Consider the following 17,228-nt stretch of genomic DNA (forward strand, 5'->3'; position numbering starts at 1 on the left):
TAGATGAAAAGGAACAAGAAGAAACAATGGGGAAAGAAGAAGAAGAAGAAGAAGAAGAAGAAGATATCGATGTTAGAAATAGAGGAAGCCATACAAAAGATGAAGAGCGGTAAAGCAACGGAAGCATATGAGGTACCTACGGAAATTATAAAAGCAGCAGGACCAATAGGGCTACAGTGGCTGTATAGATTATGTAAAATAATCTGGAGGAAAAAGGAGATCCCAGAAGAGTGGGGAAAGGGTTTAATTATCCTGATATTTAAAAAAAGGTGATAAAAAGGAATGTAATAACTATGTATAGAGGGATCATCCTTATTGCCATGTAGCTAAGATATTTGAGAGAGTATTGGAAGGAAGAAGAACAGTATGGTTTTAGGAAAGACAGATCAATGTTTGACTTGACCTTTACATTAAGACATATGATGAAGAAAAAATGGGAGTTTGGAAAAGACATAGTGATGACATTTATTGACATTGTAAAAGCTTATGACAGTGTGCCCAGACAGTTGCTAAGGGACACATTGTCCCCATTTCTACTATCAAGGTAATTTGCCCCAGACTAGTCAGCCGTTCCCAAGGGTGCTCAGTTTGAACTATGATAAAATAATGCCCTAAAAATAAAATGCGTACACCCTGGAATGATATAACTAATAGCTAATGATGTAACCAATATGGACATGGTAAGGTCAACTAAAAGCTATAAATAAAGCAAGGTGAAGCATGACGTCAGTTTTGGAGAAAAATCTCTTTGTTAAAATACCTAAATAGCAAAAAGTATCAAATGGTCCAAATTTTTACATAACTCAGAATATTTCTTTCAGCTTGATAAAGTCTACCTTGAGAATCAAAATAGAAATCATGCAAATATATGATTATATGCCGACACACATACTTAACATATCAAATCATATCTTGAAGTTTCATTAAATTTAACACAATGGCTTGCGTGCTCACACCACGCACCTGACTTTGTATTTTTATCAACACTTTGAACTGTAGATGAATGCATTTCTCCTTTTATGCACACTTGACATAGCAGTGGGGGTTCCTAACCTTAAGAAAAGACGTGATGTAATGCACAAAAAGGGGAGACAAAAATTAATCTAACTGTAAAAAATAAAACATGCTGAGTGGTAAAACATCTTATACACAATCATATACATCTCGAATCATGAGCAATACCATGAGCACAACAAACACTGTGGGTCAGTACTACACACAATAAAATCACAAAAATGGCAAATATACGCAATCAAAGACACAAAAACATGATGTCATATTTTCCAGGGCTCACCAAGAAAAGCATGCGGCATTTACACAATCCTCACTCACTCAAAAACTCGATGGAAAATATAAGGAGATAAATTTACACTTTAAGCAACACTTCTTATTGAACGTAGGTTCCTAAAATAAATTACATGACACAAAATCAATCAACTGGTGGACTTCATAACAATACGCAAAAATAAACGTGGTTTCCTGAAATAAATTATATGACACAAATTCGTAAAAATAACAGAGTAGACTTTAACTTTCAACACATAATTCAACGCCGGTTCCTGAAATATATTACATGACACAAAAATATTCCTCAGCACGGTAATATCATGAAAGAAAAAACAAACAAAACATCGCGATATAAAACATCTCATCTACTTCAACACGTATTGACATGGACAAAAACCAATAAAATCATCATGAAGTATGGGCCGCTAAAATAAACTCTCCTCAGTAGACGCACATATGATCCTTGCCAACACACAACGGAATGACTCAAAGCAGAGATTCAATCTCCCAAAATAATGCAGCAATCCTCACCAAAAAAAAAAAAAAAAAACACCACAGGGTCCAACCCTTTACACATGCTGCTCAACAGTCTACCCGAGGCAAGTCACAAAAGCACGAAGATGCAGGCCTTTCAAATGAGGAACGCATCCTCTTACTCAGAGACACATTAATTTTTTTATTATTGAAAAATGCGCACATGCCGTGCAGAATACCATAACATTACATTTACATTACATACACATTACTTTTCTTTGCTATAAGCTACGATGGATTTCTGTCTATTCCTGCATTTTACAATATGGTATCTATCACAGAATTCCAAGCACAACTCTCACACACATTCATCATTTGGTTCGTGAAATAATTTGTTGCAGCACACCTTGTGGTGGAAACCATGGATCGCCAATCTCGTCACGTGTCGCATATCATGATTAGCTTCCATCCAGGTCCTGTCTTGCATAGCAGATGTTGCATAGAAGTCCTCTGGTATGTTGTTTTTCTTCTCATGCAGATCTTGTATAAGCTGTTTGAAGCTGGTACTAGCTTGAAGTATGAGCTCGCATCTCAGATCCTCTATTAAGAAGGTCTCCCTGGTAAGCTCATACACTAGCCTCGATCTTGCATTCTGCGGGACTCCTAAAATTCTCTTCAGGTATCTAGCCTTTACTCGCTCCAATTCTTCCAACTGTTTGTACGTGAGGTATTTTGCCACTAATTCTAGGCCATACGTCAGAACAGGTAGTATCTTTAACCTAAACAAGTCCATAGCTGTGCTGATCGATAGTTGTGTGATGTTCCTGATTTCATTCATAGCCCTAGTGGCCGCCACTGCTCTAGATCTTATATGTAAACTGAAACTCTTTCCCGTTGTTTGAATTGTGATACCTAGATATTTAAAATTGTTAGCCCTCTTGAGTAGTTTGCCATTGCATTTGATGTTCTCTGCTTCAGTGAGTCTTCCTCCTTTCCTAAATACTACCAATTCCGTCTTCTCTTCGTTTATCTGGATGTCGTTTCTCTCTGCCCATTCACATAGTGTGTTTAGCGATACTTGCAGTTTATCTATATCTGTCACTGTGATGGCCATGTCATCAGCGTATACGCATGTGCTTGTTCCTGCCATTCCTTTGGTGACATCGTTCGTGAGAACATTAAACAGGATAGGGCTGAGTGGATTGCCTTGGAGGACACCGTTCGTCTGTGACAGCCAGTCAGATATGCCTATTCCATCATCTATCTGTATATAGTTTTCTGCCAGTATATTCGATATCAGGGTCGTTGTGCTCGTTCTTCCAATTAGTTCCTCCAGTTTATCTATTAATACCTTTCTGTTGACCATATCGAAGGCTTTTGAGTAATCAACAAAAACCACATATAGTTTTCCTTTTGGTCTTTCTATTGTCTGTTTTATTTGTTCCAACAGGTTTTCTACTGCCAGAGTCATGGACCTTCCCTTTCTAAAACCAAACTGTTCCTCTGGTAGAAGGGGTTCTAGCTTCTCTGCCAGCCTTTTGGCGAGGATTCCTGTTAGGAGTTTCAGTAATGTAGATTCCAACGCTATTCCTCTATACGCGTTTGGATATCACTTGTCTTAAAGTTGCCAAAACTGAATAAGTATATGAAATGACATCGTCTAACATTCGTTCACATGAAAAGATACAAGACCGCGCTGGTCACAAATCTAAGCACTCGCACTCTTAAAGTTAAACATGAATAATAAAGTGGCCACGGAAAATGGCCACATAGACAATCGATCATGTCTGAACATCTGAAAGTTACTGAAATATCTCAATCTTACAACTCAAGAAACTCGCATTGATAATGATAATAAAATTTTAAAGAAAATGTATTCTAAATATTCAGAACTTGAAATATGAAACTAGGTTCGAGGAACTCGTGAATCAAACACTAATTTACACTCATCTTGATATTCAAAATAGTTGTGAAGATGATGCTATCAAAATTTGTGGATCCAAACTCCACCGTCTCACACATTCTCATTCACACATCATGCATTAAATCCCAGAAAACGTGACGCCATGTTTCTGTACACTTTGAGTTCCCCTTAATACTTTAATCTAATCCTTCCTGACTTTAATTTAAATTCTTATTTACATTTAAGTACTGAGACGTACACTGTGTCTCAAACATCATAGCAAAACAAATCAAAATAAATGGGGCTAAAATAAGAAACTGACTTGTAAGATGATGTTAACCACTCAGCCAATAACCCTGCATAAAAATGTAACAAAGCAAGCTGTGACCTTACGCAAACAGTCCACATTTACGTTACAATTATATTTACATTAACAAGCTTCGTAACATTTACTTTAAATAGGACGTAGTCCTTCCAAACAAAAACAAAATTTACTGAAATTAAATATCAAGCTAACCTATCCCCTTTTGCAACATTAAAACACGTTCACACTCACATAATTACATTGAAAATTCTGTACTCATCTGTTTCTTTGACTTATCACCGCCAGCCATTGGGACAGCCGGCACCCTGTCATTTTAGCCAGCCATATCGAAAGTGGTACCTTCAGTAAAGAACTGGGTCAGCTCTTGGGTCTCTATCCTCCTGGCATTGAAGTGGTGATCTCATAGTTTCCATCGCTGCTTTTGGATGTTGTTTAAAAACATCTCCTCGTTCACAGTGTAGGAAACTGTGTCAAGTTACTAGAATACTACAGCCAGGCTAATTTCCACTCGCCATAAAACCAGTTACCATATACAACTATAGACCCCTACATAAAATTCACTAAAGAAACTGAAAGCAACCATACCCTAAACTATTTAGACATAACATTAACCAGACATGAAAACCACCTATCCTACAAAATATATAGAAAACCCGCACACACTTAAAACACGATTAAAATAGATTCCATCCATCCCAATACACATATAAAAGCAGCTTATTACAGCACGATATATAGAGCCTTTAATATACCGCTATCAAAAGAAGATTTAAACAATGAATTACAACTAATACACGACATAGCTAAAAACAATGGATACAAGAAAGAAATGGTCAATAAAATTATTCACAAAATTAGATCTCAACCCAAAACCAAGTTGACAAAAACAGACAAACCTAAGAAAGATTACATACTATTTATCTTCAACAATGCACTCATATATCCCATAACTAATGTTAAAAAAAAAAAAAAAAAAAAAAAAAAACAACTTAAAAATAGCATTTAAAACCACACATAACAGTACTAATATTTCACACAATGTCAAGACAATCAATAGCAACAACAAATACACAGATAACATGGCGATGCGCAAAGATATTCAATTTTCTGCATAGCACCAGCGCGCTCTGTGAGTCAAGATAAGTAATATTAAAGTCTTTGTATGCAGCTGGATCGTGGACTACAACAAAACGAGAGGAGAGTAGAATACAGGCAACGGAGATAAAATTCCTGAGAGGTATTGAGGGCAAGATCAGAAAGGATAGAATTAGAAATGAAGAGATAAGGAAAAGGACAGGAATCTTGAAACTTCAAGACAGGATAGAAACAACAAAGCTAAAGTGGTATGGGCATGTGATGAGAATGGGAGAAGAGAGAGTGCCAAAAAAAGCTTCTTCGGAGAAGTTAACAAGAAGGAGACCACAAGGAAGACCCCGAAGGAGGTGGACAGATTCAGTGTGAAAGTGCATAGAGAAGAGGGGAGGAAAACCAGAAGATGTACCTAAGAAAGGAGAAGAGTGGTAGATGTTGGTGAAGCAGGCAGCGATAGAGGTCCTTGATTCACAGCCCAACCTGGGAAGCTGGAAACGGGAAATGATGATGATGATGACGACGACGACGACGACGAGATCACTCGCTACAATAAAGTTCCTTTCTGTGTTGTTCCTCACATAACTGATTACCTTATCATATAATTCTGTATCAGCGTTAGCACCATCCTTGCCAGGTCTGTACAACCCCAAAACATAAAGTTACTTATTGTCTTTAGAGATGAGTCTTACACCTAGAATTTCACATTCCTTTTCCTTAAATTTTTTTATCACTTACAAATTCTTTCACCAGTATATATATATATACTCCCCCTCCTATCATTGCTATCCTGTATCTACAATAAACATTCCAGTTCCATGAGAAAATGTTTGCATAAGTAATATCACATCTCAGCCATGATTCTGTTCCTATTACAATATTTGGTAAATATATCTCTATCAAATTACTTAATTCCCTTCCTTTCTTTACAATACCTCTACAGTTTAACACTAACAATTTTATGTCATCCTTACTTGACTTCATGCTTCCTAAATGGTCATCATACTTCCTGGTCCACCCTTTTTTCCCTGAATGTTCCTCCCTATCACTCTTCTAAACAAACCCCCTAACTTATATGTAGTAGTAAGATTTATTAAAAATTAATCATCCGTCCTCCATTGAAGGTGATCATAAAGGTCCAGAATACGTAATTTACAGTACGTAATTATAATAATGAAATCGTATCTTTTCTGGAAATTACGATTTAAAGTATAAATGAAACTGTATAAGTTGCAGAGAATCTCTTATAATCTGTAATAAGATTTTCTCTATGTCGTAAGAAGGAATTTTTAAATTTTGAAGGATAGTTGCTATGTTCTTCAGCAGGATACCTCTGGATCCAAACAGGAGGCCTCTGACAATTCATTGACCTGGAGGAATAGGCCTATTATATTTAGCTGATAGGTATGGCATGATGGATAAATTGCTTGAAGTGAATGGTAGGATCTAACACCATCGCTTTATTTTCTTTCCTATTGATGGCTATGATGTCCACTCTTCTCGTTGAGTCGTCAGTAAAGACCCAGTGAACTTCTTTGTGCACCTCCCATCCGCATTGCCTCAGGCCTTGAACAGTTGATGTCCTTACTCGATGGTGACGATTGTTGCACAGTAATTCGATGTTCGTGCAGAACCCCAGCTCTAATCTCATTGCAACTGTTTTGGCGGCAACGGGTTGTGTTGAAAGTTCTGTCGGGAATCAATCTTAATGCAGTCAGGTTGCACAACATATTTGTAGCATTTATGTATTCCGACGAAGATAAAGGTGACTTATGAGACATCCAGGAATTTGCTTTTGGGTGGTCGGTGTACAAAACCACTCCTCTCTATTTCTGGGGTAATTGACACCATAACTGAAAAGATCGATCTCTCATTATCTGTATCAGAGGGTAGAGAAGGGTCCAACTAATCAATACCATAAGTTTGTATATTGCCTTAAAAAACTGGGACTAGTTCGACCCCATATATATTGGGTCATCTTCATCTGCACTACAGTTGGAAGACATTCACACACACACAACCAATAATAAATTAAACACTTTGGTATGCCACAATTTACAGTCTTAATTTAAATCATTGATGAAGTCCGAACAACACATCCAAACTTGGAACTAAATGACACATCAAAACTGTTGTGGTTGATGCCAAACTATGTCGTTGCTCCTCCTCATCATCATTTCCCTTTATCCAGCTGTAGCCGGGTGGGGGCAAATATGGTTCCTCTCCACTTTCTTCGGTCTTTCCACCATTCCTCCTCCAACACTGTGTCCCAGTGTGTCATTGCTCCTACGTCCAGCTCCATGGCTAAATGGTTAGCGTACTGGCCTTTGGTTACAGGGGACCTGGGTTCGATTCCTGGCAGGATCAGAAATTTTAACACCGAGCTCAATAGCTGCAGTCGCTTAAGTGCGGCCAGTATCCAGTATTCGGGAGATAGTAGGTTCGAACCCCACTGTCGGCAGCCCTGAAAATGGTTTTCCATGGTTTCCCATTTTCACACCAGGCAAATGCTGGGGCTGTACATTAATTAAGGCCACGGCCGCTTCCTTCCCACTCCTAGCCCTTTCTTGTTCAATCGTCGCCATAAGACCTATCTGTGTCGGTGCGACGTAAAGCAACTAGCAAAAAATAGAAATTTTAACCATAATTGGTTAATTTTGCTGGCACGGGGGCTGGGTGTATGAGTCGTCTTCATCATCATTTCATACTCATCATGACGTGCAGGTTGCCTACGAGCGTCAAATCAAAAGACCTGCATCTGGCTAGCCGAACTTGTCCTCGGACACTCCCGGCACTAAAAGCCATATGCCATTTCATTTCATTGCTCCCATAGCAGCCAGATGTTCGTGAGTTGATCTGGAAGTTGTCATCCCTATCTGTATAGACGAGCAACTTGATTTATAATTTATGCTTGTTTAATGTAATATGGGTAATGACTTTTATGTAGCTTGATGGGGAACATTTGTAATTTGAATAGGTATTCCTTTTTGTCAGGTGTAGTGATCTATAGTTTAATTTGGTTTGAAGTGAATCCACTAAATTGAAACTAAACTGCTCATCAGAAAACTTTCGTGTATGATGCAGCTGTACGTCCTTAATCAGGAGTAAGCAACTGCAGATGTTGTAGTGCTGAATATTAGCCTCCCATTCAGCGCAGTGAATTCACTTCAAACCAAATTAAACAATAGATCACTACATCTGACGAAAAAGAATACTTATTCTAATTATGAATGTTCCCCTTCAAGGTACATAAAAGTCATTACCTATATTACATTGAACAAACATAAATTATAAATCAAGTTGCTTGTCTATACAGATAGGGATGCCAACTCCCAGATCAACTCAGGAACATTTGGCTGCTGTAAGAGTAACAACATAGTTCGGCCTCAACCACAGCAGTTTTTATGTGTCATTTAGTTTCAAGTTTGGATGTGTTGTTTCGACTTCATCAATGTTTTAAATTAAGATTTTAAATTGTGGCATACCAAAGTGTTTAATTTATTATTGGTTGTATGTGTGCAGATGTCTTCCAATTGTAGCATGGCTGAAGATGGCCCAATATATATGGGGTCAGAACTAGTCCCAGTTTTATAAGACTATATACAAGCTTATAGTATTGAATAGGTGGACCCTTCTATGCCCTTTGATAATAATCAGTTGTCGACATGGACCATAATGAAACTCATACCTTACTCTCATTATCTCTCGCAGCTTTGTTCCATTGGTTTTAGAGGGAGGACTTTCTTTATTGATGTCCAGTTTATGGAGCACCATGTTCTGCTCATCGGAAAATGTCTGTACAATGCAGCTGTATGTCCTTATTGGGAGTAAGCAACTGCAAATATTGTAATGCTGAATATTAGCCTCCCATTTTGTGAAAGAGTAGTCCCATACCTCTGAATTTCATTGGACTATATAACATGGAGTTTGGTGTATCATTGGGTAGCTTCATTATTTCTTTAACCAAACTTCTTATAATTATGTCCAGATCTTTAAGAAAAGTGCTGCATAACAGTTAAGAGTAGTGCACTGTGGCAGGTATATCAATCCTCGCCAAATAAATTCGTTGATAATTTTTACTTTCTGTTCCGGTTTTAAAAGTGTAGTTTTAACTTTCTCTCTTTCCTATCGTTTATCCCAAATTATGGGGTCGGCCTTGATATTGTCAGTCCACCGCTTTAAAGGCCTTCCACGTGGTCATGTTCCTCCTGGATCAACTTGGAGAGCTGTTTTAGCAACCGACCCATCCTGCCTTCACATAACGTGATCATACCAGCGGAGACGCGCTTCCCTCACTTTCTCCACAATTGGAGCGACGCCAAGCCTTTGTCGAACATCTTCATTTCTTATGTGGTCACATCGAGTCAGTCCAAGAGTCCATCGAAGCATCCTCGTTTCCATTGTATGAAGAGTCTACTCGTGCTTCTTTGTCATTGGACGACATTCTGCCCTGTAAATAGCTGCTGGGTGTACCACGGTCTTGTAAATTTTTGCCTTTAGATGGTGAGGCATCTTTCTATCGCAGAGGACTTCGGTGACTTGTCTCCACTTGAGCCAAGCTGCATTTACTCGTGCTTGGGTATCAAAAGTGGCATCACTGTTCGAAGTGACAACTGACCCTAGGTATTTAAAATGCATGGTTTTCTGCAAGTCTTGATTATTGATCCTTATGGTCCCACTAGTTTGGGGGCCACATTCTAGGTATTTGGTTTTCTGGGTGTTGAGGCGCAGACCATTCTCTGCTAATTTGTCGCTCCAAGTTTGGGTCTGGCGTTGGAGTCCAAGGCGTGTTTGCTGGGCAAGTACCACATCATCCACATAAAGAAGGGTCCGGGGATGCTATGTCTGTATGTCAGCCGTTGCTGTATCCAAGCAGAGGATAAATAATAAAGGCGATAGAGCTGAGCCCTGATGTACACCCACGGTGATATCAAAAGGCGGAAAGATTCCCGCAGGACTCCGCACCACACTAGTTGTATTATGATACATAAGTTTTATCCAGCTTACATAGGCTTCCGGGACTTCATGACTACGAAGAGCTCGCCAGATGAGGTCATGCGGGACTCGGTCAAATGCTTTTTCTAGGTCCAGAAATGCCATGTGTACACTCTTCTGCCTCTCTTTATGTTTTTCCATCAATAGATGTGTGGCATGGATGGCATCGATTGTGCTGCAGCCCTTAACAAATCCACACAGGTTGAATGTTACTGTGACAGTGTTTCTGAGCCTGTTGTCCTGCACTCGTTCAAATATCTTCAGTGTTTGGCGTCGAATAGGGCGGTATGTTGAGCAGTCGCTCACATCTCCTTTACCCTTCCAGATTGGGACTGTTGTACTAGTTGTCCATGCATGGGGAAGTTTGTTCTTGATGATGATCTGATTGAAGAGTGCAGCAAGGAATTCTGCAGGGGGCTTGCCAAAAATTTTCCAGATTTCTGCTGGTATGTCATCTGGGCCAGTTGCTTTACCATTCTTCATGTTTTTTTATGGTAATCATTACTTCCTCTGCCATAATCAAGGGCATGGGTCCGTAGACGGAATCAGAGCTTGCAATCGGTAGGTGATCAAATTCTTTATTGCTGATATCTGAAAAATAGTCTGACCATCATTGAAGGATAGCTTGTTGGTCTCGTAGTAATTTTTTGTCAGCTCCCTTGGTATGCATGACGTATCCAATGTCCTGGGTTGAACGGTTACAGGACTTCGCAAAGCGATAAACAGTATTTTCTCCTGCTGGTGTGTCAAGCTGGTCGTACAGATCCTGGCAACAATGATCTTTTGCAGCAGCCACTGCTCTTTTCACTGCTGATTTCAGCACTTTATACCTCTGAAGGTCAGTATCCAGGTGTGTCTTCCACCAAGTCTTAAAGGCTACCTTTTTCTCCTTGACAGCTTGTTGGGCTTCATCATCCAACCACCAAGTCTGTTTATCAATGTACTTTCACCCGGGTTTTGTTTTTCCCAGAGTTACTGTTGCTGCCTGATGTATCTGTTTTACAGCATCTTCCCACATGTCCTCAACTGACTGGTCAGGCTTCACTAAGAAGTTGGTTAATGCTGTCTTCTTTTCGTTCTTGTGGACATTCATTTTCCACCACTTGATACGCTCAGGTCCAGTTTTAGGTGTCTTAGAACGTTTGACAGTTTTTCGAATATCCAGAACAAGCAAGTGGTGTTGTGGGGCAATGCTGTTATATGGGATCACTTTGGTATCCATTACCATCTTTAGATCTTGTTGTCGAACCATCTAGTAATCGATCTGAGTTGCATGACGTCCACTGGTATATGTAGCTAGATGTGTTATCCTTTTCTTAAAAAATGTGTTGGTCACAACTAGGTCATGAGCCTCTGCACAATCAAGTATACAGCATCCCTCATTGTTTTGCGTGCCAAGACCATATCCTGCATGACATCGCCCATATCCATCCCGTTGAGATCCGACATGTCCATTTAAGTCTCCTCCAAGGAAGATGAACTCATCTGGAGGAATTGTTCCAAGATGGCATCAAGACTCTTCCAGAACTCATCCTTCTCATCTTCCGTGCATCCAGTTTGAGGTGCATAGCAAGATATGATATGGGCAATTATTGATTCTAAATCAATCTTGACAGACATGAGCCTATCCGACACTCTGACGACACTTGTGATGTTGTTGCGGTAGAGTAAGCCAACCACTATTGTCACACCATTCGATGTTGTGCTGGTGCCATGATAGATGAGTTTGTAATCGTCTCCAGTTTCTTTCATCTTGAACCTCTTCACTTGGTCTCTTGTAGTAGTTTTAACTAAATTGTTTAAATCAGAATTTGGGATATTAATTACTGTAGATTTGTCAAGAGATATTTCATTATTGAAATAAATTCCTAGATATTTGATTCGTTCATTATTTGATGTTACTGATGGTATTACTGAACCTTAAAGAGTGGTGTTTTTTTCCCTCCTACACAGTATCCCTGCCAGGCTGAGTGGCTCAGACGGTTGAGGTACTGGCCTTCTGACCCCAACTTGGCAGGTTCGATCCTAGCTCAGTCCGGTAGTATTTGAAGGTGCTCAAGTACATCAGCCTCATGTTGGTAGGTTTACTGGCATATAAAAGAACGCCTGTGGGACTAAATTCCAGTACCTCGGCGTCTCCGAAAGCCGTAAAAGTAGTTAGTGGGACATAAAGCAAATAACATTATTATTATCAAAAAAGGCTTTCACGGCCGCAGATCTTAAAATCACAGGAATAGAACCAGCTTTTGGGTGGTTAGGCCGTGTGCATTATGCAGAGTTTCGTCCAGATGTGCCATTTGGACTCATTAGCTGGAATTGCACGCCCCTCCAGGACTCTGCTTAGCAGTGGCAGACCAAACTGTGTGGCCCCGCTGTGTTAGCAAATCAAGTTTGCTAACCTGCTAAAGGAGAAATGACTTCTCCGTTTAAAAAATGCTCCCCCATTGGAGATACAATATCAAAAAAGGCTTTCACGGCCGCAGATCTTATTATTATTATTATTATTATTATTACATAGTATCCCACTGATAAAAATCTCTGCTTCCTTAAACTACTTCTGTGCTGCCGTAAACAGATCCCAAACACCACCTTTCATGTAAAACTTTAACTGTAATAACTTAACATAGCATAAACTGTAGTATGATGGACATCAGGCCTACAGAACTTAAGGTGTTCTTTTTTTAACTTTACTGTTATTACAGGTAAAGTGTTACATGAAAGTTTGTTTTAAGTTACTGTAAAGTTATTTTACATTCCTTTCTGTGTTATAATTAGGGAAAGGATTTTTAGGAGATTATTTATTTAGTCTGATCCAGGACACCCTAGATTTGCTAAGGAGGAGTATTAAACTTTCCCATAAGCTATATTTTCTTAATATAAACATCTGCTGCCATGAATACTCTTATCACACTCCGGATAGAAGCTGAAGACTCCCTATGCCCATGTAGCTATGTATTGTTCAGGATGATATAGCAGCATTCTAGAAAGCCCATAACTTTGTAAGGCAATGTGCAGATGACATGGGAGAGGAAGATAAGAGTCTGAACAGAGAATAACCTTCGTGTACCATATGATGAAATGATGTAATATGATAAAAGGAATCCTGGTATTCTCCCTTTTTTAATATTAAGAACCAGTGGCATTGTGCAACATTCAGTCAGTAACTTCCATACCATAAGTCCAAACAAGTTTAATTTTCCGTTTACAGAAATATATCAGCAAATTCAAAGGCATTTTTAGTAGGCTAGAGATTAGAAAATGTTATATGTACTGCCAGACTTGTGTCAAATCCATAAAAGCAGATCAGCAGTCTCAAGTATCACAACATTTTTCTGGCTACAAGCATAACGTTACAGCCTCACATTCAACTTCCAAACAAGTGCTGTTAGGTGAACCACGACCTTTGTCCTCTCATGCAGGGCCTTTCAAATGTAATGTATCTTATTGAGATTTTTTTTTTGAAAGTTGCTTTTACATCGCACGGACACAGATAGGTCTTATGGCGACGGCGGGATAGGAAGGAGATGGCGCTAGGAGTGGGAAGAAAGCGTCCATGGCTTAATTAAGGTACAGCCCCAGCATTTGCCTGGTGTGAAAATGGGAAACCACGGAAAACCATCTTCAGGGCTGCCGACAGTGGGATTCGAACCCACTATCTCCCAATTACTGGATACTGGCCACACTTAAGCTACTGCAGCTATCAAGCTCATAAATTGTATTATTGGAATTTATTTACTCTTTGATTTTGGCTCATATTCCTCTACATAAAGTGAACAATACTGAATTTAGCAAATTTTTCATTAAGTAACTTATACAAACTTCAATACTCCCGATGAATGTACTTTGAGGAAACATCTTTCAAAGCGCTATGAAGAAATATTGCAAAATATCAGAATCATGTGTCATCATCATCATCATCATCATCATAATCATAGAACCCTTCCAGCATTCTGGGTAGGGTGATGTTCAACTAGTCTTTGCATCATTGTATGTCCAGAAATGCCTCCTCTTTCACCACTCACTCCCAATTTCCTCCTCTTCTTTCCACATTCTTTCCAATCTGGTGTAGCCGTCTCTTCCTAGGTTTCCTGTTGGCTTTCTTTCTTCAACCCTACACTTTAGGCATGTGGTGTTCTTGTGCCAGGTATTCGCTTTACATGCCCATACTGTGTTAGTCTCAAATTCCTTAGCTTTTTCTGCTATAGAGTCCTCTCCCACGTCCATTCTGACGTCAGAGTTCCTTACATGGACTTGACTTGTTTTATGGAGGGTTTGTGAAAATGAGAAAACATGGATATGTAATGACAAGACTATGGACTCAAATGGCAGAAAATTGGGAAATGTAGTTGTTGATGCACTTGAAAATTATTAAACTTTTTAATTTTTTTTTTTTTTTTTTACAATTGTCTTTGTGTTGCACTGACACAGATAGGTCTTATGGTGACAATGGGATAGGAAAGAGCTAGGAGTTGGAAGAAATCTGCCATGGCCTTAATTAAGGTACAACACCAACATTTGCTTGGTGTGAAAATGGGAAACTACAGAAAACCATTTTCAGGGCTGTCTAAAGTGGATTTCAAAGCCACTGTCTCATGATGAAACTTTTAGCAAACATTCATGGTGGCATATAAAGAAGTTTCATCAGCAAATCATGTTACAGTAACTATGCTGTTCAATGAAAGTATGATTTATTGTGGTCAAATGGTGTGAAATATGATTGTGTGTGGGTTTTACTTACGGATTCAGCGACTTACATGAACAAAGCTGCCATCACCCTCTGTATGAGTTATTAAAAAATGATACATGTACATGCTCTACAAATGTGTGAAAATTTCCGAATACTGTATTCCAATGTGGACACATTGGTATTGAATGGGAAGAAAATATTTGTTAGGTCATCGCCAAAGAGAATTGATCTCTTCAAGAACACAAATTCAGAACTTGCATTACTGCCAGCCCCTATAGTAACTTGAAGGGGGACATCGCTTGCCACAGTCGTATACTGTGCAGATGATTTTGAAAATTTTAGATCTTTTTAAAATGAACTGGATGAAGAAGATGTTTTATCAATAAAAATTCTTAAAAATTTATTAAAGGACAGCACTTTAAGAAATGAATTGGTGTACATTTCTGCTAACACAAGTTTCTTGTGTGTCTCCATAAAAAACTAGAAGCTACAACAAACCTCTTAATAAAGACTCTTAAAGCAGTGTACAATACTGAAAGAAAAATGAATTCGTTCACAGGGTCAGAAATGGAAACGCCGGGCTGAGTGGCTCAGACGGTTCAGGCGCTGGCCTTCTAACCCCAACTTGGCAGGTTCGATCCTGGCTCAGTCCGGTGGTATTTGAAGGTGCTCAAATACGACAGCCTCGTGTCGGTAGATTTACTGGCACGTAAAAGAACTCCTGCGGGACTAAATTCTGGCACCTCGGCGTCTCCCGTAAAAGTAGTTAGTGGGATGTAAAGCAAATAGCATTATTATTATTATTATTATTATTATTATTATTATTATTATTATTATTAGAAATGGAAACTTTAAAGGAAAAATTCAAATTCATTTGTGAAAAAAACTTCGCTGCAGTTTTAGAAGGTGAACTGGTAGATATTGAGAATGCGAGCGTTTTGAAGTATGCCAGACTGATTTCATGTGACGTTGAACGATCATTTTGCAATATCAGGCTCTATTCTAGGACATTTACCAGAGATTGTATATGGAGAAATTGGAGATGGTGTTCATTAAGCACTGCAATGCCCAGAAATTTTCAGCAAGTTAGGATGTTTGATTGGTGAGTACTCGACATTCATTTGCCTCATAGAATACTACTGGTTAAATGGTATTTGAATGAAAATATTTGGAACTTTATAGCACATATTTAATTTTTTAATACATAAACAAATATTATTCTATTTTTTAGCACCTAAAATTTCTTTCCCTAATTATAATAAAGATTCGTATTTGTTCTTTGAATTATCAGAGCTATTTTTTGTACTAGCCATGTCCTGGTGCTGTAAGTGATTGATGTGAGAGGTTCTATTGTACTTTGATAATGCTTACGGATATAATTACTGTATATATAATTATTATACAGGGTGTAGGAATAATTCTGTCCATTATAAATGGAATCAAGACTATTGAGACAGAGATAGGAACCAACCCTCTACTGACAAATTTGATCCTGAGTCAGCTGAGGGAAAGAGTAGTTTTGTAACCATAATTTATAAAGTGGAAATCTGCATTGTTATTCTGTTTGGACTGACTGATTTTTTTTTACTTTCGAATGACAGTGTGAGTGAGTGTTCGACATCTGTTTTTAACACAGAAGAAGTGGTTTTGCAACATAACTTTGATTTAAGATATCGTAGGGCTCCTTTTTAACCCCCTGCAGGTGGAAGCGTTTTATGTCTGTACGTGGACCGAAAATATGGCAAATTAAAACTCATCCAGAATTATTGAACACTAGCTATAAACATGCTTATGTATGTAATGTTAATTAGTTACCTTGAATATTGGATGTACTCCATCGCAGACTCCGTAGGATATTATCAATTTTTTTTTATTTGCGACAGCATGTTAGCGCAAAAGAGGTATAAGAGTCATTTCACAAATAAGTTTTAGGCCAATCAAAGACCTTATATCAGATAGTGTTGGAGAGATCAGTCTTTGATTCTACATTTTGTAGTTGGAGGTGTTGCCTGTTGTTTCCATTTGTTTACCAGAATTAATTACTCTTTTGTGGAGAATTACCATATGTGAAAAATTTCGGTATAAAAATATAGTGGAAAGTGCTCTTTAGGCTCAGTCACCACGTCAAAATATGAATGTAAACTTGGTCCCTGATTAATATTGTATATAAGAATGGTACTTGAAGGTCTTGGGTCCAAGTTACTCAAGTCAGTGCTTTCATCAGCTGTTTTGTTCTGCAGGGCACTGAGGAGATACTACTTAAATTTCCGTCTTTGGACCCTTCAAATGAAAAATCACTTTCATCCACGTCCGTAGAGTTAAAAATTGAAGCAATCTCTTGCTCACTGACTCTTCTTACTAATCATGTTGCAAAATAGCTATATAAATCGCAAAATGCCATTCTCAGAACTCACAAATACATGCTCGACTGAACACGATAGCCTCTCACAGCTTGTAAAAGGCTAGCA

The 17,228-nt window shown here is 38.6% G+C and overlaps 1 protein-coding gene across 1 annotated transcript in view; it reads left to right on the forward strand.

The window, feature by feature from the left end:
* Nucleotides 1-17,228, forward strand: part of LOC136863856 (serine-protein kinase ATM) — a 570,640-nt gene that overhangs the window by 512,835 nt on the left and 40,577 nt on the right. The gene's annotated exons all lie outside the window — the stretch shown is intronic.

Source organism: Anabrus simplex, chromosome 1 (assembly GCF_040414725.1).
Source record: "Anabrus simplex isolate iqAnaSimp1 chromosome 1, ASM4041472v1, whole genome shotgun sequence".
In the NCBI taxonomy this organism is placed as follows: domain Eukaryota; kingdom Metazoa; phylum Arthropoda; class Insecta; order Orthoptera; family Tettigoniidae; genus Anabrus; species Anabrus simplex.